This window comes from Anabas testudineus, chromosome 7 (genome assembly GCF_900324465.2).
Source record: "Anabas testudineus chromosome 7, fAnaTes1.2, whole genome shotgun sequence".
NCBI lineage: Eukaryota > Metazoa > Chordata > Actinopteri > Anabantiformes > Anabantidae > Anabas > Anabas testudineus.
In genome coordinates, this window is record NC_046616.1 from 20906016 (window position 1) to 20927916 (window position 21901).

General features: G+C 43.9%; 1 protein-coding gene across 2 annotated transcripts in view; it reads left to right on the top strand.

Moving 5' to 3' along the window:
* The first annotated feature begins 11750 nt into the window (after positions 1 to 11750).
* Positions 11751 to 21901, top strand: part of plxna2 (plexin A2) — a 153874-nt gene continuing 143723 nt past the window's right edge. For both annotated transcript variants that reach the window (XM_026368099.1, XM_026368101.1), the window contains exon 1: positions 11751 to 12280. The gene's annotated coding sequence lies outside the window, so the exon portion shown is untranslated. The remainder of the gene's footprint in view (positions 12281 to 21901) is intronic.

Below are 21901 nucleotides of genomic sequence, written 5' to 3' on the forward strand. Positions count from 1 at the left end.
TCTTCCCAGCCCTTTCTCTCCACTGAGTGGCTATAACGCAGGGTCAATGCCACTGCTGAAGATAGTGGTATATAACTGAATTAGTGAATTCAATCTGCTAAAACAAGATCAGGCTTTCTTCAAAAAAAAAAAAAAAAAAAAAACTTACTCCACACTTTTAGTGTAATTGCCCACACAATTATGCTAATTTAGAGGTTCAGTACTAATGCAGTGGCTGTTTGTTCCAAACCCAAATCCTATGCTAATTTGAAGAGAAAAGGTTCATTGGAGATAAAAGGCTCAGATAAATTGCATCTCCCTTTCCACAATTGCCCATAAATATCTGTCTTCTGGACGATGTTCCAGGTAGTTTTTGTCCTCCATGCTATCTACGTTGTAAGAAAAGTGTTTCTAAATTTAAGTAAATGGTTACAAATACCCTATCTCTACAGCCACTGGTTCCTTACAAGCCCTTAAAGCATCCTGGGCCACACACTGTGTTTCCCTTCACTTAGAGATGTGTTTGCCTCTGGCCTTTGCTCTTCCCAGCTGGTCACATCTGTGTGAACAAGCAGATCAGGCACAGCCATGCAGCCTGCGCGCAGGACTCACGAGCAGTTGTTGCTTGGCAACCCTAAAACTCTTGGTGATTGGGGATGTCTAACTGCTTGGCGGATGGGTAAGGTTAAATGAAGAGGTGGTGAGTTTGAGCTAAAAGGGCTGAATTTATGTGAAGCAAACCAGCGTCTCATCTTCTTTTCTTTGACATTACTTGTGCTGTCGGCCCGGTGAATACAGATGTGCGACATTTTGTGGGACCATTTCAGCCACAAATGCTTGTTTGCAGTCGCAGTTAAACTTCAAAACATCAAAAACATTATGACAAGAGTCATATATAAATTAAACTGATGGTGGTTTGAAGGTTAGACTTTGAAGATAAGCCGTGTGTGTGTGTGTGTGTGTGTGTGTGTGTGTGTGTGTGTGTGTGTGTGTGTGTGTGGCTTGTTGAGTGTGGGTTTGTGGCAGCATGTGATGCACTGTGTCACCATGACACTGTCCCACTGTATAGCCAAGGGCATGCCATCATAATTGCTGCAAGTGATTCAATTATGATCTAATTCTGTCTACTCCACAGGGGGCACAGGGTGCAATGGGACATTAGAAATGGATAATTTACTTGCCTGTCAAGAGATGTACACTGCTCTTTCTTTTATCCATGTCAAAACACACATGATGCTATGCGCCAATTAACACACTGCAGATATCCCAAGCAAACATGCACAGCGAGGTCTCAAAAGCAAATGTGTTTTGTGCCTTTTTCTTTTTCCTTTCCGTGATGTCTCGCTGGGTCGTGGCTCCATTACCTCTATAACTCTCACAGGGAAGCTAGCTTCATGCTACATTAGCAATAGGGCCTTATGGATTTCACATTAAATGACTTTTTTTTGGCAAATCACAGCATTAATAAATATGCTTAATGCTCAACAAACCACGCTCAGGCTCTCGAAGGTGCACAAGCTGCAACGCTGTCTTGAAGAAGTGATAGTGTCATGCTCAGGAGGGTTATCCAGTATCTTTAAGTTCCCTGCCTTCCTATCTGTGGTCATAGTGTGATGAGGCCTGCAGTATGGCAGACAGCAGTCATGTGTGAACTGTAATCATGTGGTGTCAATCATGTGCCTGAAGCTTTCACTCAGGAATCAATCAGCCTTGGGCGGCTTACAGGCAAATCAACACTTCTGCAGGTGGAAAGGATGGACTGGCTGACTGGCAGCTTATTCTGTCTATCAGTGGAGAATTGAAGAGAAATCGAACAGTGCCCTGCTGCAAACTCACCATTTTCCATATCGAGAAAAGCTTGATCTCCCCTTGTGCCCCTGTCTGTTATTGTAGCAAAAGATATTTTAGTGTATTGGCAATTTTTGATGAACTGCTTTAATGGTTGAAAAGACATCACCACCCAGTGATGGACCCGGTGTGAAAGGAAATGATAAAAGGTTAAGTGCAACCTCAGTGAACACCGGATGACGGTTTCATATCTTTGCAGAGAGATGCTATGATTTGAAACAACCTCAGTGGGCTACTTGCCACGGCCCCAGCATTTGTTCTTTGGAAAAGGATATTGACAATGGGAAACTATTCTCCATCTGCTTCATACATGAAGTCTCTGAACTAATTAGTGATGGACCATAGTTTAGGGGAAAATTGTGTTTTGATGGTCAAGTTCCCCATTTGGATTTACACTGAAATTAAAAGGTTGATTATATCTGCAATAAACAATACAGTGACTTCAGAAGCTATTCAGACCCATCTCCTCTATGGCACATCATTGTAAATGTAATTCTGAATGGACACAATTGATGAATCTATGCTTACGAACCGATTGTTATCAAAGTAAAAATCTAAAATTCATTCACCAAAATCTTTGTACACCTCTGGTCATCCCCTTGATAATACCGTTTGTACAGTGAAGCACAGTGGCAGCACAGTCACACTGTAGGGATGATTCTTAGCAGCAGGGGCAGGACGACTGGTCAGAATTAAAAGAAAAAAAAAGATGCTTGAAGAACCTTTTCTAGAGTGCATGGATCCAAGACTTGTGCGTCAGTTCTCCTTTCACCATAACGACCTTTCCCCACAACCAAAGTAAAAGCTAAAAGCTAAGATGGTCATACTCACATGCTTGAGAGAATCACCAGGAAGAAGTTTGTTATTGTCAATGTAATGATGAAGGTCGGACATGATGATGGCTCAGATTGTGAAGGAGAGATTTGCCAACATTTCTGAAAACACCTTTTCCATTTTTTTTGCTACTGTATGTGTTGGATGTCGTGGGGATGAGGAGAATATGTATGACTGTGCTGCCAATCAGCTGAACTGGCCAGTTGTCTCTGCTGCAGGTCTAATCACGGTATTCACGGACATGCGTCATAAAGATTTAACAGACCTATAACCGCTCATGCAGAGACACACTGGGGGTCCGTAACAACCTTCTTTTTTTTTTAATTACTGAGATTGTAATTTACCACTGAGAGTGCAGCTGGCAATTAACCAAAAGCATCCACGAAAAAGACAACACATAAAAGACAATGGTCCGTCCACTGAGAAAGACTATTGCGTTGTTCATGTTGGACGAGCATGCACATTTGGGATTGTAATGCCCGCCCGCTTCTGTACTCCAGGGCTGCTTTTGTATACATCATTCAAAGAAGTACAAATGCTATTTCATTTCTTGCTGCTCATTCAAACTTCACAAGCCTTCTGGGCACAGAGGTGCATGATGGCCATGCCATCTAGCGTGTGATTTAACATAGCTGGGATCATCTGTCAACCGTGGGCGGAATGAGTGATGGTGCACTATTTCCTTTAAAGGGCGACTTCACAGATGTTCAACTTTCTCCCTGTGGTTGTGGTTTGGTGAGTACGTGTACAGTGGTACTACAGCTTCCCCGTGCCTTCCATGTATTAAAGTATCTCCCTGCTGAAAAACTGTTGAAATATTGCTCATACCACAGTCTTGGCCAACCTGCTCTTTTAGATTATGCCATCTGCAAGTCTCGAGGACTTTTCAGCCATAAGCAAAAAGATTTTTACATTTCACGTCGTCCCCAGACTACAAACCATAGGAAGCCAGTTGAAAATGTGTAAAGTCTCCCTTTAATGTTTCTTTTTTTTCTTGTACTATTACCAGACCAGAGATGAGAGACAACTTAAAGTCATGATCACAACAGTGTTAAAAAAAAAATACCACGAAGAGAAAAACAGATAGAGAATGAAAAATAAACAAGACAGACCTAGTATCATGAAATCCATATTTTCTACACTATCATTTAGGATTTACAACAGTAACATTTGGTTCCATTAAGTCACACAGAAGGAAGCCTTGTTCTGCAATTCTCTCGCATCCTTCAGAAAGTGATTGTGACAGCTAAATAATATATTTTTTTCCTATTTGACATTTTCTGCAGCCACATCTTGCAACAACATGTTTGGCTCATAGAAAAAAAAAAAACTGAACTGAAGAGGCTGAAAACAAGAGAGAGGATCTGTGCTCCTGAGGTTGTCTCTGGAAATCATGCTGGAGACTCCCTGCCATCAGCAATGCTTGGTGTGCAGCATGGCGTACATGCCAGAGCAGGCTGCACAAAAATAGAAGCTTTACTGAGGATCTTGGCTGGTCATGGCTCCCTGGGGAAGAAATCCTGACGCGTTCCCCGAAACACGTACATACACATACAAACATAATGTGCAGTGACAAAAAAACTGCAAACCAAAGGCCACACATTGCAAGGATTGTTGAATAAAATAAAAGCAGGCTGTTTCATAGGTTTGTAACTGATAATTGATCTTTAATTGCCCGCACAGTGGCAGATGTGCCGGATGTACGTAGAGGATGTGGAAATACATTTGTGGCTCTAAAGGGAGACCTGAGTAGTTACATGAAAGCGAGAGGAGCAATTATGTAATTATGCAGAAAACAAAGCAAATGTGCTTTAGTTTAATCAGCAGAAACATAAATAATAAATAAAACTAGTGGGACAATTCTGGATACAGGATGACATGATATCGCATGATATGAGGGGCTTATGATCTGACATGCTCACAATACGAGTTACAATAACAGTAATGTATCAATGCTACATATTCCTGCTCTATTTCTCTTCTCCTTTTCTGGCACTGTCTTGATAGAATTAAACCAGTGCCAGGTTATTTTTAAAGAAATGGCACTCTGACAGGGACTTCTCTGTTTTTAGTGAAGTACTGCATCGGGTGCTACAGGGATCGCAAGTGTCCAAAATTGGCAGTTCCTTCTCATAGCTTTGTTTTTCTTCTGTTGATAGGTGATAAAAAATATTTGTTCCTTGGAAGAAGTGGAAAATGAACAGACCTATGCTGAAGACGTCCGGTGTTTTTGGTCCGCTAGGGCTTTGCGCAAGTCACGTTAAGTGAAAACCAAAAGTGGAGCACAGAGAAAATCTTGTAGTTTGCCAAAGTGAGTGATTTTCTCTTTTGCTCATATGCTCACTGCTGCTACAGGGTCCAATTACACTGAAGAGCACATTTGGATTGGGTGAACTGGTGACACAATACATCACGAGACATGCACAGAGACCTTTAGTGGTGCTCAGCCCCTATTAAGTACACACGCTTAGCGTGCCTTGCAGAAGTGTTAAAATCTACTACATTCATATTATATTTATTTATAACCACTCTTTTTCATGAACTACCAGCACCAAATTAAAATATGAGTGAGCTACTCTGTAGTGTTGACCACTTTCTTGGGATTGATTTGTGATGAACATCCTCTCTGTCTCTCTCCTACAACCACAGATCATTCACTCGGTGTGCCATTGTTTTCCCTCAGTGACAAAAGGAGGTTAAAGGAGTCAGAAATCCCCAATCCAAATATGCAGATTTCCTATTTGTTCTTCACAGCGCCAGAGCGACCTTCATTCCAGAAAGTCATTTTCATTCCACTTTATTATATTTTTTAAAGCATCGCTTGAAACTGAGTTCCTCTGTACTCACAGAATCGATTTATTCTCTAGCTATGAGTGTTTTTTCCATTGAATGTGATGAAACTGATGCACATTTTGTTGCTCTTACAGTTAGTTACACCTGTTTTACATACATTCAGTGAAAAGTTGCTGCAAACACAATATGTATCAGGAATGTCTTTCGCGGAAAAGGCACAGAAATGAAAAGCCAGTCCTCGGGCTAGATGTACATTTTTAATAGAATTATTCCTAGATAATGATAGCCCAGAACTACTACAGGATACTGTGGATCTGATAGTGCTGAAACACTATTTCAATGGTGAATAATTCATGATTATGAAATTAAAATTTGAATTAAAGGGATTTGAATTATATACCTTGGCGAAACGATGAACGGTTGAAGCACCTGGCGTTAGCGTGCGGAAGCTGTAGTAGATGTTGCTACGTGGCTTCAAACAGATGAAGCTGAAGCAGCCAAATCGCCGTCTTCATGTCAAACAGCAAAAAACATCCAGCTGTGAAACCACAAATTGCTGTTTATACATCCCACATAATTACTGATGATGAATGTGCACCACATGTATCGTGTGAAGGAGATGACTTGCATCATATGGATCGTTTTATCTGTGTGCAGTGTGTGGGTGATTGGGGCTGAAGTTAGGTTGCAGACGCTCCTGCTTCTTAGCACGTATTCCTTGAGCCCGTGTCCTTATTTTTTTCTTGACAAAGACTGAAAGGTAACGTGTTAATGACTGTTTCAGATTGTGATGCTGGCATTTCCCTGTTGACATCCTCAATCCCTCATTTACGTTACATATCTGGGCGAGCCGCTGGCTGGGGCCCCGTGTGAAAGGCCAGGCTGGATTAAGGTATCACCGTGATGGCATGCTACCTTATGGACAGGCAGGCAGACACAAGACCTAAATCCCCGTCTGGAGCAGAGCAGGTCTCAAGCAGCTCGTAAGCTCTCATCAGTCTCGCCCTCTGCCTCACGGCTCTGCTCTTCTCATACCTAGGAGATCAAGCATGATGGCATATAATGGTGGGCATAATTGCTTTGTCCTCTATCTATCTTTTTCCTTGTCTCCTCTCGCTGTTGGAAATAACCAAATGAAATGAGCTGACAAATGAAGAGAGCATGAGCTCTTTCTGTCAAAGAGCCTGATGGTTTCTGTCTCCCGTCCAGGAACAAATGTCAGATTGGCTGCATTCCGACAATATTTTCTTGGCATATTTTGTCCTCACCCACGTACATCTGGTCTCTAAGAACTGTTCAAGTCACCTGTTTCACATTGATGCAGTGCAGGAAGTAGGAGCCGCTGCACGCTGACTGAATATGTTGTTCTCTCTCTGTTTTACAGGGCTCATAAACCCTAAAATCAGCACGCTAAGGTAGAACAGTAATCCCATCCAACGCAGCCAGTTGTCGGGATTTTCCTCCTCTCCTGTACAGATACTATGGATAACATGCTTGTCTTATTTTCTCTGTAACACTCGTGAGTCAGAAAATGTGTTTCTCATTGTTGCAGAACATATCCTATCCTCCACAACCATGAAGGATAAGGATATCCAAGGTCCCTTGTTAGTATGCAAAACAATGCATCATATTTTCCACCGTGTCTCATTTCCAATTGCGAACGGGGAAGGAATGGAAAATACGTGGCAGATTACCGCGTTAAACAATTTGGTTCTGCTTAATAGTGACTGCTTTGATTTGGTCCCGCGCCTCTGAGATGAGCATGGACGAGGAATGATTGAGATGCACGGAGAAGCTTGTTCCTGGCTGCCTGCTCTGCTAAGCAGGCCCACTTCACCATAATAAGAGGTCATCCCTGGTGGAGTGTGGAAATGTGTCTAATTAAAACAAAATGCTTTATCAAGAGCTGAGGCAAAGTGAGCAGTCCCAGTAAAATAAATAGGCAGCAATTTCCTGAGATTCATATTCTGATAAGCGTCTTATTAAAAAAGTCCACTGTCTAATGGATTGTGAGAGGAATTTTGCTCTTTTTCCCTCTTAGCACCCGTTCTGTGGAGGAACGTCCGTGTGCATGTCGGCTGTGGCGTGCATGCAGAGATAAACATTACAACAAATTGAAACTCTACCTATTTTCTTTTTTCAGATTTTGCTCACTTTGCATTTAAGCAGGAGTACAAATTAGTTAGTGCTGTGAGCACAAAGTACTTAATTGTTTTTGTTTTTTTTTACACATCATCATTATTCATCTTCCCTGACAGCTCAATTGTGGCACTGATGTGTCGAAAGATGGACCATCTGTACTCTCTCTCCCTCTCTGTTGCTATTTTGGAGGTGCCATGTTTCCATACTGATGGCATCTGAGTCCATGATTTGTTGCCACAAGTCTGATGTGTGAGATTACAACGCGAGACTGCCGCTCGTGGAATGCCTCCAAGCAAGGACAAAATAATAATAAAAAAATAGTAATACTAATACAATGCCTTGCTCAGCAAACACATCAGAGCAGCTCGCAATTACCACGTCTCCTGTGATTGCATCTCTGTGGAAATTAATTGCTATTTTAATTTTGTTGCTCCATCGACAAATGCTGACAAGCCTAAGAGTTGCCTCCAATCAGAGACTTGGTTTTGAGACACAGATCAGGCACATTATGTTCAATTGAACCTCGGGGTGAGTTGTTTTCCCAAAAGAGAGTAAAAAAAAAAACCCTAAATCAAAGCTATGAAACCTCTTTAAAATGCACTCAGCGACAACATCACTCTAATATCCTCCAAACAGTTGCAATTTGTTGACTAAAACCTGAGCTGTGCATGCTGCTAGTAGATTGATTTAGACTTCTCTTCTTCTTCTAGTAACTTTCTAGTGTGAAAAATGTCTCTCCAGTGCGGAGCGGTGAAACGATCATCACAGCATGGCAGTGGGCTCCATCAGTGGGCCATTACTGATGTAATGGGCCACCTGTACGAATGTGGTTCCTGTGTGTCACTGTACACTGTATGTGCGCGTTTGCTGATTGCATGGCATTAGTCCCCTGAGCCTCTTGAGTATTTATCCACTACCCACTCTTAACAGGTGGATGGTGGGAAGTAAACAGCGGGGGCAGACTTCCTTAATGGACCTGGTTCAAATGCCGCACACATCTGAGTCCCGAGACACATGCTGCACATTCTGGACTATGCTGAGTATAACCGAGCAATAAATAACAATAAATCTGTCTGCTCTTTACCTGCAGGATGAACCGACGATATAATGTTTGTTTCTAATGAGATGAGTGTGTGTGTGTTTGTGTGTGTGTGGGCATTTATGTTAATCTGTTACATCTTTTTTGTTGCTTTCATTAAAAAACAAAGCTCATAATGGTTAATTAGTGCAAACTAACCCCAAACAGCATAAAGTAGTATGTAATAGGTGAATGTTAAAGTTTAGTTTTCATCTGCTACCTTCCTGTTTGTTCCTCTACCCAGCTGATGACTTACACGGGTCACAGAAGACAGAGGATGGAGTTTGAGCGCAGTCGACAGGTTGCCACATTCTCTCGTGATGACTTCAAATGTGGCCGGAGGGAGAAAGAATTAAAGGCATCACAGGAGGCCTCTTTGAAACCTTCCAACTTAGTGTGTAATCACTGCGTGCGAGCACTTTGATCCACAAATGGTCAAGCGGCAGCCCTGCAGCTGGCCGTCGCTCCACGTTTCTGTTGGGAGCCTCAGCACGAGGACTGCACACAACCCCCCTCCACCTGACCACTGCTCACTGAACCGATGGTCCAGCAAATAAGCTTTGTGTGTTTCCACGAACCGCCCCCCACTCTGTGTCTCCCATCACACACGCCTTCCAACTTCCAGCCGCCCCGTACAGCCAGAGGTAAACAGAAGGTACTGTACCTCATCACAGTCGTAATTCCAGCAATTAACCTCTTCACCCGCCGTGGGCTTTGGATCCCTCGAGTGTCTGCTGCAGCTCCTCAATCACAAACTTACCTGCCTCGTCCACCAGGCTAGATTCCAAATGTAAGCAGAAACACAAAGTGAAGCTTGCCCGTTTGACAACACCATAATGATCGATGATGTGTGCTTTGATTTCAGATTCCAACGTGGACTGGCGCCAGTTCTGAAAGTGGATGAGTTAACACCAGTGAGGACGTCTTTGTAAGAGACCTGGGGGTTTAATGAAGGTCTTTGACACGGGACACATCTGTGAGTTATGAGCACATCAATAAGCATCCGCTGTATCTCTGCAATGAATTGAGGTGCGCGGAAGTGAGCATGGCACACAGGCAGGTATGGATCTTTTACATTTAGATTGCCTGTCATATAATATTTGTGCACAATGATTGAAAAGAAGTTAATAACATTATTAGAAATTAAATTATGTGTTATTACCTGTTTGAGTACAGCAACAATCTTTGCAGTTCTCATTTATGGTTTTACATACACGCTTTCCTATTTCAAACATCTTCTTTCCCACGTGGAGACAATCTGCGAGCAGTCAGTCGATATGGGTCCTCCGGTGAAACATGACTGATAGAATCATATATCATGTAATAACTAAACTTCACCTTGTAAAATGGGCTAATCTATCCTGCCTTTCCGCGCAGAACGGGTAAAAACTGCTTCCCGACAGTTCTGTGCAACTTGTTCTTTCAATATGAATTGAGTTATGTTCCAATCAAACAAATCATGGGCTTGTTCCAAACAGGGCTGCTCCAAACTGGGCCTTGAGTAATGGATTGAAAAAGTCTGTATTTGATTACCCCTGCCACCCAGAGTTGACTGAGATCCATTTGAAAGGTAGTGCAGTGGAATTCCAATATGGACACCCTCCAGCTATTGACCCTGTCTTTAAGTGGGTGCTGTGCTTTTAGTGTACTTACACTGGTTGTTCCACATCTTCTTCCTCCTGGCAGTTTTGCAATACTTTTGATGGCAGACGCTGGCTCCCTTTTCCCCACTCTGCATTATTAATGCATCACAGAATATGGACAGCCCAGTTTTTGTCAAAACCCAGTAAGGACACAGATGCAAGAAGATACGAGGTTAGCGTTGGTGGGAGGTTTATCTGTTTCCGCGTTGTTCCATCAGCTGCAACAGGAGAGAATAAATGTAATGATGCCGTAGATAGGATCCATTTGATGGTGTCAAGGAAAGACACACAAAGACAGCTAAATGCCCACACTTGGCAGCTGATACTGAGATCACTGATCAAATATTTATCTTTTATGAATAAAAATGAAAGTAATGACAGGCAAGTGCTTCTTGGGTGACTTATAGATGGCCTCTGCAGTCCAAGTAACATAAGTTTTTATAGATTCAAAAGCAAAAGACACAAAAACCACCAGTAGCACTGAGAAGAGCAGATGTACCTCTTAACGCTCCTGCACAAAACGCCTTACATGCAGCGTCATCACACACTTGCTACATCACTGATCTGCTTCACATGAGCCTGCAGAGCACCACGGCACTGGTGCCATGCTCCTATTTTAGGGCCATTTAAAAAAAAACTGAATGTTTCCTGAGACAACTTTGTCCACGGCTGAAACGTTCTCCAGCTCCTCCGTTCCACTGGTGCGTGGTAGAATAAATGCATCTCTGAGCCAGAGAGAGAGAGGGAGAGAGAGAGAGAGAGAGAGAGAGAGAGAGAGAGAACGAGGGAGAGGAAATGAAAGAAGAAATGGATAAGTGGTAATGTAATAGAAGAAATGAAGAAAGTATAGGAAAGAAGAGTGAGCGAGGGCGAGAAAGAGAGAGAGAGAGAGACAGGAGCAGGGTCCCACTTTGGTCCATAGATGGCAGTATTCCTACAGAAACAGTCAGACAGTCAGTGACTGGGCTCAGCGGGCACTGCGCAGACAAAACTCTGTGAGGGGTAAGAAATGTTTCTTTTTATAAATGTGACGCATTATTATCAATATTTAACCAGATCACTCTGTTATAAGTTCTTGATCATTAGAGGATTGAAGTGTGGGGACGGTGGGAAATTAGTGTTTTATTTTAGAAACTCTCTCATGTCATCAATCAGGGAGCATCTTTTCTCGTCCATTCCGTTTGAAACAAAGTCTCCAGTGTTCATATGACAGTGTTGGTGTGACCCTGGTGATGCTTCATGTTTAAAACGCTGCATTCTTCCATTCCACATGAATCCATGCTCTTCTGCTGTATGTCTTTGGGCGGAAACAGTTAACACCATAATGAGCCGGAGTGTGAGGGGGCTGGGTTTAAACGCGCAGTGTGCCAGTGGCAGCGTACACACACACACACACACACACACACACACTACTGTACATTGATGGAGCCGCTCGTCTGTGTCAGGCCGGCAGAGCTCAGTGCGGAAGAAGCCACGCTGCGGGTCTGAGCCGACGCTGAGAGATTACACCGGCGGACGATGGCGAGCCCCGCTCACTGCTCGTTCATAGCCTGAGCAGCCCGGAGGACGTCCACCCCCGAACTGAAGGAATGTGCCGTCTCCCCGCCACCCTCCACTAAAGTATTAGGAGGTCAGTTCAGCAGCTGAAGCCTCCGCGGCGAAGTTTACGCACCGCGTCCGCGGTGATGAAGGTTGTGACTTGAATGAATGACGCCGCCGCTCAACAGCTTTCACACACAGATAGATGTAAGGAACTGGAAGTGAAGTGAAGGTGAAATTATCGAAGCATCCTCGAAAAAAAAAGGGGGGGGGGAGAATTAGTCCACATAGAGCATTCGCGGAACATTTTATTTTTTTGCTTGCTGTGGATGTGAGTCTAGCGCATCAGTTAAAACCCCACGACACGGCACCCGCGCTGGAGGGGAACAGGATAACCAGGAACAGATCCAGTTTGAAAGAGGAGGTGAGTGACGAGCAACACGGTGGTTTTGGCGTAAATCTGCTTTACAGGGTGGGAATGTTTGTGGAAATCCCGCATGATGCCATATGCGCAACGAAACCCCAAAAAACAGCCACGCTGCTCCACGGAGGGCTGGTTCCCGACACTGCGGAGAGACAAGTGGAGATAGACATCATTCATGTGAGGCTGCAGGCTCTCTGAAGGCAGCAACCTGTGTCACTGTTTCATTGTGGCTTTGCCGCGACTCACAGTCGAGATGAGAGCGACGAGGTGTGACCGCGAAATACACGGTCTCTGTTTTTTAACAGCACCGCTGTTGGTGCACATCAAGTCAGTGATTTACACACGCAGGTGCTGCTCTGTGTCCTTTACATTACTGTCACTGGGGTCAGGCTGCTTTCTAATACTCCACTATTAATGAGATGATACTTCAAGGTTGGTGAGGTGCTTCTGATTTGTGTTGTAAGATCTGGTTTTGCACTGTTTAATGAAGTTTTCATGACCACTAGTGTCACTTTGTTCTTTACCATGGACTGATGCTTGCAGGTGTCTCATACTGTTAATGTTTTAGATTTGTTGACCTTGACCTCAAATGACACAGAAGATATATTTATATGTGTAATGCACTTACACACAACCCAATTTAAAAATAACTAATATTCCTGCTGGAAACAGTTGACCTGAACCAGTGTGTCATGGCAACAAGTGGACCTTATTAGGGCTGTAATAGACAGTAAATGCCTCACCTTTATGTTCTAGACGGGCTATAGGTCACTGATCGAGTTCAGACTCTCTAATCATCATTCACAATCTTCCCCTGTCTGTGTTGTTCTTTTGTTCTCAAGTGGCAAAATCAAGAGCCCACACGGCAACAAAAAAAAAAAAACCACAACAGTTGTAATTGCTGTAGCCAACTGGTATCACTTTAGGATGCCAGACTGGCTCAAGACCTCATCTGTCCAAATCAGCAGATGCACCTACAAATCTTCTTTCTCTGTCAGACAGTCAGCGCTCTGCCAAGTACCCATGACAATGACTCTAAAGAAAATAAATGTTGTCTTAAGTAGAAAATTGCCTCACATTTGCATGAAAATAACTCGCATCTGCCGTGGCTGATGGGTAGCATATTAATCCCGCTCCTTCCTTTGGTGAAATCCCGGTTTCTGTGCGTTTGAAGCATGACCCGCTCACATCATTATTTTATTATCCATCTCAAAGTGAAGCAGCAGTTTGACCCTGGAGCAACCACCGGGGTGGAAATTGCTGCCTTTGGAAGAACAAACCGGCACTCAGCACTGGTTTGATTATCACATGCTGATTATATTCACCTAATTAGCTCCAAACTAATGAAAAACAAAACATTCTCTCATAGTGGGCTGCCACCACTGAGCAATCAGTCCCTCTGACCGCTTGGCTTCAGAGCAGCTGTTATTAGACTCTTTCATATAGTTCTATTAGCTCTGCCTTGGCTCAAATTGATTGTGACCAATCATGAATGTACAACAACCACATATGACTCATAAGTTCATTGCTGCTAACTTGCGTTGAGCAGAACATCATGAAAAGACTGGGCGCTCTCTACAGATGGCTCTGTAAATAATTGCTTTTTTCTTCAAGAAGAGCTGTTGTTGATAATCCCGGCTCGTTCTGATTTGCAGTCGGTTCGCTCTCCCTTTAAATAATAGAGGATATGAGCAAGGATGTTAAGAAGTCTGCTCAATAAAACACTTTCAAGTGATGCCTTTGAAGGCACGCCATCCAAGAAAGCCTTTCAAGAACCACAACATCTCACAGTCATCCAGTCAATAGGTTAACCCCACCGAGCTGGAGAGATGTTGCTCCGACTGGACAAACAGTGGATGGAGCTTTGTGGAGTAATGGTTGATGTTTCTCGGACAGTGCCTCGACACAGCTCGGCAGGGGGGCTGCAGTCTTTTGATTGGATTTAAGCTGTGTGGTCAGGAAAGTATTTAGTATTTCTAACGTTGGAGGGATTTTGTATAAGTCTGCTGAGGACTGTCCCGTTTCCCCAGGGACAATTCAGGGCTTGCACTCTTTTAGAACAGCGTTTTATTTGTGCTCAAATACTAGATTTATATTAGTCAGAATCTGTTCTCACTGCGTCTTTCACCTTCAGAATAGCTAATGTTTTCTACAGATAAGTAACCCATTTCCATGAAATCTCTCATCTTAAGATGAACTGGTCTTCTGTCTGAACCCTCTCTGCCACAGCTACCACTAACCTCCATCAGCATCTCACAGCACCTGCGACAAACTCTGCTGATTGGCGCGCATGGCTCGACAGCGTCCTCTGTTGATGAACAGCAAAGAGCCTAAACGACGAGCCGACTTAATTATCGGACCTCATCGAACACACACCGCCCCGCAGCTTATGACGACATCACTAACTCATTTCTTTTTTTAACTGCACGAGTTGCTGCTGAATGGCTTGTTAGTGTTTCTCTGTGTGCTGTGTCACCACCAGCGTTCACACAGCGCACTGCTTCCTCTTTGGATTCCCCCCTTAAGGCAAGCCAGACTCACCACAGTTTAGCTTGAGAGATTTTGACAAGTCGCTACACATGCAGGCAGAATCCTTGACCTATTTCTTAATGAGTGAATACTGCAAAAGCATTCACACACACACACCCCTTTACAACAACCCCCACCATCCCAACTGTCTTTTTGCTTGCACACGCACACACGCAAACATGCAAACACACAGGCAGATAATAGTGCTCCAGTGAGTTCACTGGCTCATTCTCCCTTTTCTATCTGCTGCAGTGTACAAATAGTGAATGAGTGTTTGTTTTAATGCAGTTCCCTCACCGTGGGCTGTTTATCTGAACCTCTCAACTGTCCAGCTGTCACAACAGAGATCTCAATCTCCTTGACCCACACACACGCGCTCGCGCTCCACTCGCTCAGCCTTGTTATGTGCATGTTTGCGCCTTGAATTGGCGTTCATGGCGAAGCATGTACGTGCGAGGATCGCCATACGGGAGATCTGGATGCGTGGTGACATTGATCAAGTGGAGTGCAGCCAGGGAGAACATTGAGTCTGAGATGCGTCTGGCTTCAGTGGAAAGCAGAGGATCACAAGCAGCTCCTTCTCTACGTCCGTGCAGCAGGCCGTTCTGCACTCGCAGTCTCTTCTACCCCTTTTTTCTGCCCTTCTTTGATGCTTTAATTGAGCAGTAGAGTTGGTCTCTGCAGGCCCAACAGACATGAATTGAAGCTGTTGTTGGTTGGAGAGACATGTGAGAACTGAGAACTATGTCTCTCAGCATCTGGTGTAACGTAACGCTAAATTGCAGTCGCAGTAATTTTCATACAGATACTCAGATATCGGATTCAAATTTGAACCTGACAGTGGAGACGTTAGTCGATGTAACAACACGACAACAACAGAATGATTTGTAGAACCACGACATAAAAGATCATTTTTCATTTACTTCATCCAGGAACTCCTCACTAACAAACTGCATTTGAATGCTTGTGGTTAAAACGTTGTTTTGAAGCATGCCGCTGCTACCCGTACCATCTTGTAAACACACTGTATGCCCTTGATATTGTAATTATATAGATACTGCATTGCTGTTTTAAAATTCCCAGACAATGGCAGATGTGAGGAAACATCACAGAGCTACATTTAATGGTCTAGTCATGCCGCTGTGGCCATTTTCATCATCTTGAGTAGCTGTGCTCGTAGCCTTCACTGACTTATTGAATCGTTGAAACCATTTTAAATTGATGACTACAGGCCACTACATTGTTAAGTAGTAGCTTGCCCAGCATGAGCAACACAGAGTGCAAAAATCAATGCTACTCCTTTGCATTTCATTTTTCACGATACACAGTGAGAGCACACTTTTTTTTTTTTTTTTTTAGCGCTGTGAGTACTTGAAAGAAAAAAAAGCCACTTTTTCTGCTGCAGTGTTTACTGTGCTGGGACTTTTTCCTAAGAGAGGCCTGTTGAAAGAGTTTGTTTCCCCATTTCTTGACTGTCAGGATGCTGGCTTCTTGTTTTTTTTTTTTTTTTTTGCTAGAATGCTATGTGCGTGTGTGTCCGCAGCCCCAAGACAGGCTCCAGCTAGTCTCATCAGAGGACTGATGGGGAACGGTTAACAGTCGTCTCTCTGCCAGGCACAGCCGTGGCCAGTCCAGATCCTGCTCTATTGATGGCAGCAAGTAAGCAATAAACCCCAGTGTGCACTCTGCTGTCCCTAAGGCTTGCCAGTTTGCTGAAACAAAGCCTTTTGTAGGGACGCTAAATCCAACAGATGGAGAAATGGACAGTAAATGAAAGTAGAGGGGAAGGGGAATAAAGGAATTTAGTGGAGCATGTTTGTGGGGAGGCATTTAGGCTACTCCTTTGGGAAGCCTAACACCCTCACAATACAATACTGGCAGAACTTAAATGTTCTCTCGTTGACATGCTGCAAGAGCGGCTTTGGGCCCCTATGTGAGTGGAGAAGGCAGTCTGCTCGCAAGGGCTCTCCAGGTCCTGGGAAGCCTTTATTAAGATGTTAATGGAACTGCCTTCATGACACATTTCCATGGGACAGGATCGCTCGGCTCTGCCATTCTTTAGTGCTTCAAACTGCCAGCCACAATCATCAGTCTCTCTCCCTCACACAACAGCCTGCTTAGGCATTCAGCCCCATCTCTACATTCCCCCGTCCAGGCACTCTCTCCCTCTCTCTCTCTCTCTCTCTCTCTCTTTATCTGATCTCTGCCGTCAGAACCCATCCTATATTTTACCACGTGTAACAAAATTACGCGATGCCAGTGATAAGGCGAGCAATCCTGGCACAGGGAGCCGGCAGAATAACAAGTCCGGCTGTTTGTTTGTCACTGATCTTCACACCGGTTGGAAGTCAGACTGTCACCCCAGCAAGTCATGAGGGCTGTTATGATTATTTCTTTCCTCCAAACACAGTCATCTGGCAGCTTGTTTCCAGAGCGCTACATACATTGCACACCCCTCAACCTGCTCTCAAAGCTGGCCAGTGCGGCCCGAGCAGCTCATCAAAGCAACAAGGAGAAAAAGAAAAAGGGGAGAAAGACCTCGAGCTTTACATACAAATGCCCTGACTTCATTTTTGTGAAAGGCACTGAATGCATTGTCTCTACCATTTTCTCTTTTCACAACCTTTTGAATATGAGTCTCTTTAGCCTGGCACCATCAATAATCAATTAGCTGGTGTGATGGGAGGATGTGCGTTTTTGTTTGGTGGAAACTTGACAAAAAGTGAGCAACAAAAGGGAGGGGGGAAAGACAGAGAGAGAGGGAGGGTGCTTGTGTCGAACGCCAAGGGGCAGCTGGCAGGAGCAGATGACAGTGTGTGTGTGTGTGTGTGTGTGTGTGTGTGTGTAATTTGTGCTCGGCTGCGTGTGTTTGTGTCTGTTTTAATTTATGTGTTTGACTGAATGACACATGTGTCTTTTGTGTTGCTGGAACTTGTGTGTGTGTAGCATGAGGCACCAAGGTAAGGCAGCGAGGGCAGTGCCATTGTGCGCTGCCCACACTGCCCCCTTGTGATGAGGATGCCCCTTCCTGCCTCTGTCGCCATGGTTACTGCAGTAAAAGGGGTGCAGACATTGTTTGCCTAGTCTGCTCATGTTCCATAGGGGACCATGGCCAACTGCAGCTTTGTCACTCTACTATATACACTTCAGCCCGATTACAACTAGGACTACTTTCAGCTCAAAAGGACCTATTATAGCCATTAGTCCTGTTAGTCATTTCAAAGCAGTGTGTAATTTTCTTACAAAATTGATTCTACTAGCTTTTTTAGTTTTTGCTCAAGAATAGTAAAAACCCAGCAGGCTGCTCTATCTACATTAACTTAATTCTCTCCATGCATATTGTATTGACTTTTTGCAGGCAATACACCACTTGTTCCCTTGTTGCGCTGCAAGGCTAAGTGACATGTAGATACCTGCACCTATGCTTTCATTGTTACAGTTTTGCAGTCAACCTTGGCCTTATCTGGGTAGATAGCTCCTCTCAGTGTGAGGGAGCAGCCTTAAGTCATTCTCAGCCCTCAGCTGAGGAGAGTAGAAAAGAAGAGGCCCTCCAAAGTCATTCCTGAGTGAGACAGCAAACAGAAAACCCTGGCGAGGAAAGGTCCTCCCTATTTCTCCTCTATCTTTGTCTCCTCACACTGTTCTTGATAAACTTTTTCCACTGTAAACCAAAAGTAAATTGGACTAAATTGATAATGAAAGACTGTGGAACTCCCACATCTTCATAACACCACTGTGATGTCTTACTTTCCTGCAATGTTGACAGATGCGTAAAGGCAAACACGTAGAGAACGAGTCGGCTGCTACTTACAAAACTGTAAATGTGACATGCAAGCTCCATATTTCTTTTATTAAATGCTTGTTTAGGTTGTGAACTCTACAGAAAGGTCTGATCTCGGATACATCGTGAACAAAATTGGGGCTAGAGCTCCATGCCGCCAGTGCTGCAACTCCAGACTCTTTACTTTGGCACAAGGTGGTTTGAAGTGTCCAGGCCAGGGGAAATGGAATCTCCCTTGGGATAACAGTTGTGTTTATGTATGAATACACAACTCTGATTCACACACTGAAGCCAGTGGAAGAAAAAAAGGATGAAAAGGGAGGCAGCGTGGTCATGGAGCCCACACAAAGTCTGTGGTGAGGATGTGTAGCTTTCCTGGCATCGTTAATAACATTTTATGAATGTAATTACTTGTGTTGTTGATTTTGACCTCAACCCGACCTTTAAGATTACTGCTTTGTACACCATAAGCATAGGGCTTTAAGGAATGGGTGGGATACAGAGGAACAATAAATCCCTTTTACCCTCTTGATACATTTCGTGAAGCCCCTCATATCAAACGATATCAACAAAATGGCCATTGTGAATCACGCTGTGCAAACTAACCCGAGCTGCGGTATAACAGTGTGTCTGCCCAATGACTGGTATTTGTTCCGGCCAGTTAAACTTTATCAAGATGAATGTATCATAGAGGAAGTTAGATGTTGTTTCACTACTCTAACTTCCCAGTGGCCCTTACTATCAAAGGGAAACATTGCATGTAGTGCATGGAACAACAGGAGCTGGCCCAGACAGACACATTACTCTCTGTCATAACCAATGAAATGTGAAACACAACAGCGGCGTCTCTCACATAACCTGCAGTAGATGCAAAGAAAATAATTAACACAGAGTAAGTGACAGGACGTGGTATCACGCCATGCAAAACACATAAACAAAAACTGCTACATCTTCACACATCAGTGGCAATGTAGGTCAGAAGCATTGTCTTTTTCTGTGGTGTTTAAGGAGAATGAATCAGGGTATCTAAGTCAATTACTGTGAGTGTGACAGCCAAGGCTTTTGCAATAGAGGACTTAAAATCCCTGTGTTGTCCATGAAGATGTTGATTAAGTAGGACTGCAGTGTTACATTGGCCCTGCCTTAGGGAGGGAGAAGTAGAAGAAGAAAGGAGAGCGAGTGGAGACAGTGAGAATGGCAACAGCACCAGGCAAGTTTGTACTTGAAGGAAGCGAATGAGCATCTTTTCTTGTCTTAATCTGCAACATTTAGGGATTTACACTATGCAAGCTAATGCTGCTACCCAGCTGATCTACACAAGAGGGGCATACAAAAGACATCAGACCCCTAGAGCTTCGGTTTGACCCGACGCCCCTTTATTTTCTCATCCGTCCTGCAGAGGGAACATGAGAAAAGCTCTGCATTAAGGCATTTTTTTTTTTGTTTTGTTTATGTTTTTTTTTTCTCATTGCAGATGCATCTCTGAGCTTGTAGGTACACTGTTTACTGTTAAGCACTTTGCACAAGCCTCATTGCCTTTGCTGCCGCCAGCTCTCCCCCACATTTCGCAGGGAACATGTTCAACGTGACAGGGGTGAATAGGTGAGGTGAATTTGCATTTTATTACAAAGCATGCACGATGTTTCGGGCATTCCTTTCGCGAACACAATGTTCAGTATAAACAGTTTGTTTTGCAGTCACCTAATTAATGTTTTTATTCACAAATTTCACATAACACTGAAGAGAGGAGTTGGATTTTTTTCAAAGCTAGTAGTTAACATTATACAGGTTGTGTATAATCCCCTTTACATCCACACTCTCCCCTTCTGCCTCCTCTTTTTATTTGGAACTGTGCAGAGGGATGCCAGAGCGGACTGGCACGTGCCTTACATGCTTGGAAATGTCAGCACATTTTTGCATTCACCTGCATTATTGAACCTTAGCCTGCAGCCTGCAGTGCATCCTCAGACAAAGGAGAGCAGCTTTGAAACAGGGAGGAGTAGTTGGACAATCTGTCACTGGTGAGCAGATCCAAAGCACAAATAAGCTCATTTTTACTCATTTGGGTGTTCACACACGCATTTGTTCGTACGACAGTGTAAATCCTTCATTTACTCCTTGTATGCAGACTCTGACAAGGCTGATAAAGGACACCTTGCCTCTGTTTATTTTACCAAGGCTACACTGTTAGTGGGCTTTGTTGAACAAAGCAGTAGTAGCTTCAATAGCTTTATGCCCTGAACAGCTGAAATGCGGTGTGCCTGTGTGTGTGTGTGTGTGTGTGACTCCCTGAGGCGTTGAACATGTACAGTAGCTCTGTGTCAAGCTAAGCAACCCCACCTCTCTTTGTACACCACTCTTAGGAGAAACCAGTCACAAGAAAGAAAAACAACGAAATCAGACTGAAAATGCAGGCAGAAGGACAGCCAGATGGATTTTACTGCCTTTGGAGTCGATGCTACATTATTTTGGAGCAACAGTGCCAGAACTACCAAAGGAATCTGTTACTGTGATTATGCGATATCTGAGCTGCGTATAACATCTGGCAATGGATGTTTTTCAGCTAGGAAATGAAATGGAAAGGAATTAGGTGCTGAATAACTACACAATTTAAAGTGCATTAGTGGCCCAGAAGTAAGACTTAATTTAAGTGAAACACTGAGCAACACTGAGAGGTGTCATCCACAGGCTTTCTCTGCACTTCAGGGAGATGTCATTGATAATTCATGTCAGAGACTGATTTTCTGATTCAGATAACAGTATGAATATCGGCACGCACATCACCAACTCCTACAAAGGCTGACACACTAAATGCCTGCATAGGACAAGCTGGCACACCTGCTGCTGGCTCATCTTTGACCATGACTGAGGTCAAGGGTCATTCTTAGTAGCGCTCAGAGGACCGGCTGGAACAATTCACTAAAATCCAGCATGGGCAGCCTCTGGGACAAAACAGAGGAAGAAACAGGGAGGTCTGGGGTTTTTAATCCGTGACACAGAGTCAGACAGGAAGAGGGGAGGAAGCTGGAAGGGAGGGACGGAACAGGAAGGCAGGACTGTTTTCATAGAAGTCAAGGGCACTGCGCTGTGTGCCAGGCAGAGGTAGAAGCAAGTGTCACTTTTGCGCACAGGGTTAATTCAAGAAAACAGAGGGCTTTGGAAAAGCTGAGCGACCGGCCCTGCTTCAGCAGTTTCACAGGATGTGCAGTGTAGACTCATGGTTGATCTATGTGTTTTTCAAAGTGCAGTACTCCAGACTAATGGGATAAGTCGCTCATTGACTTCTAGTCAGCCCCAGCCAGAGTGAAACA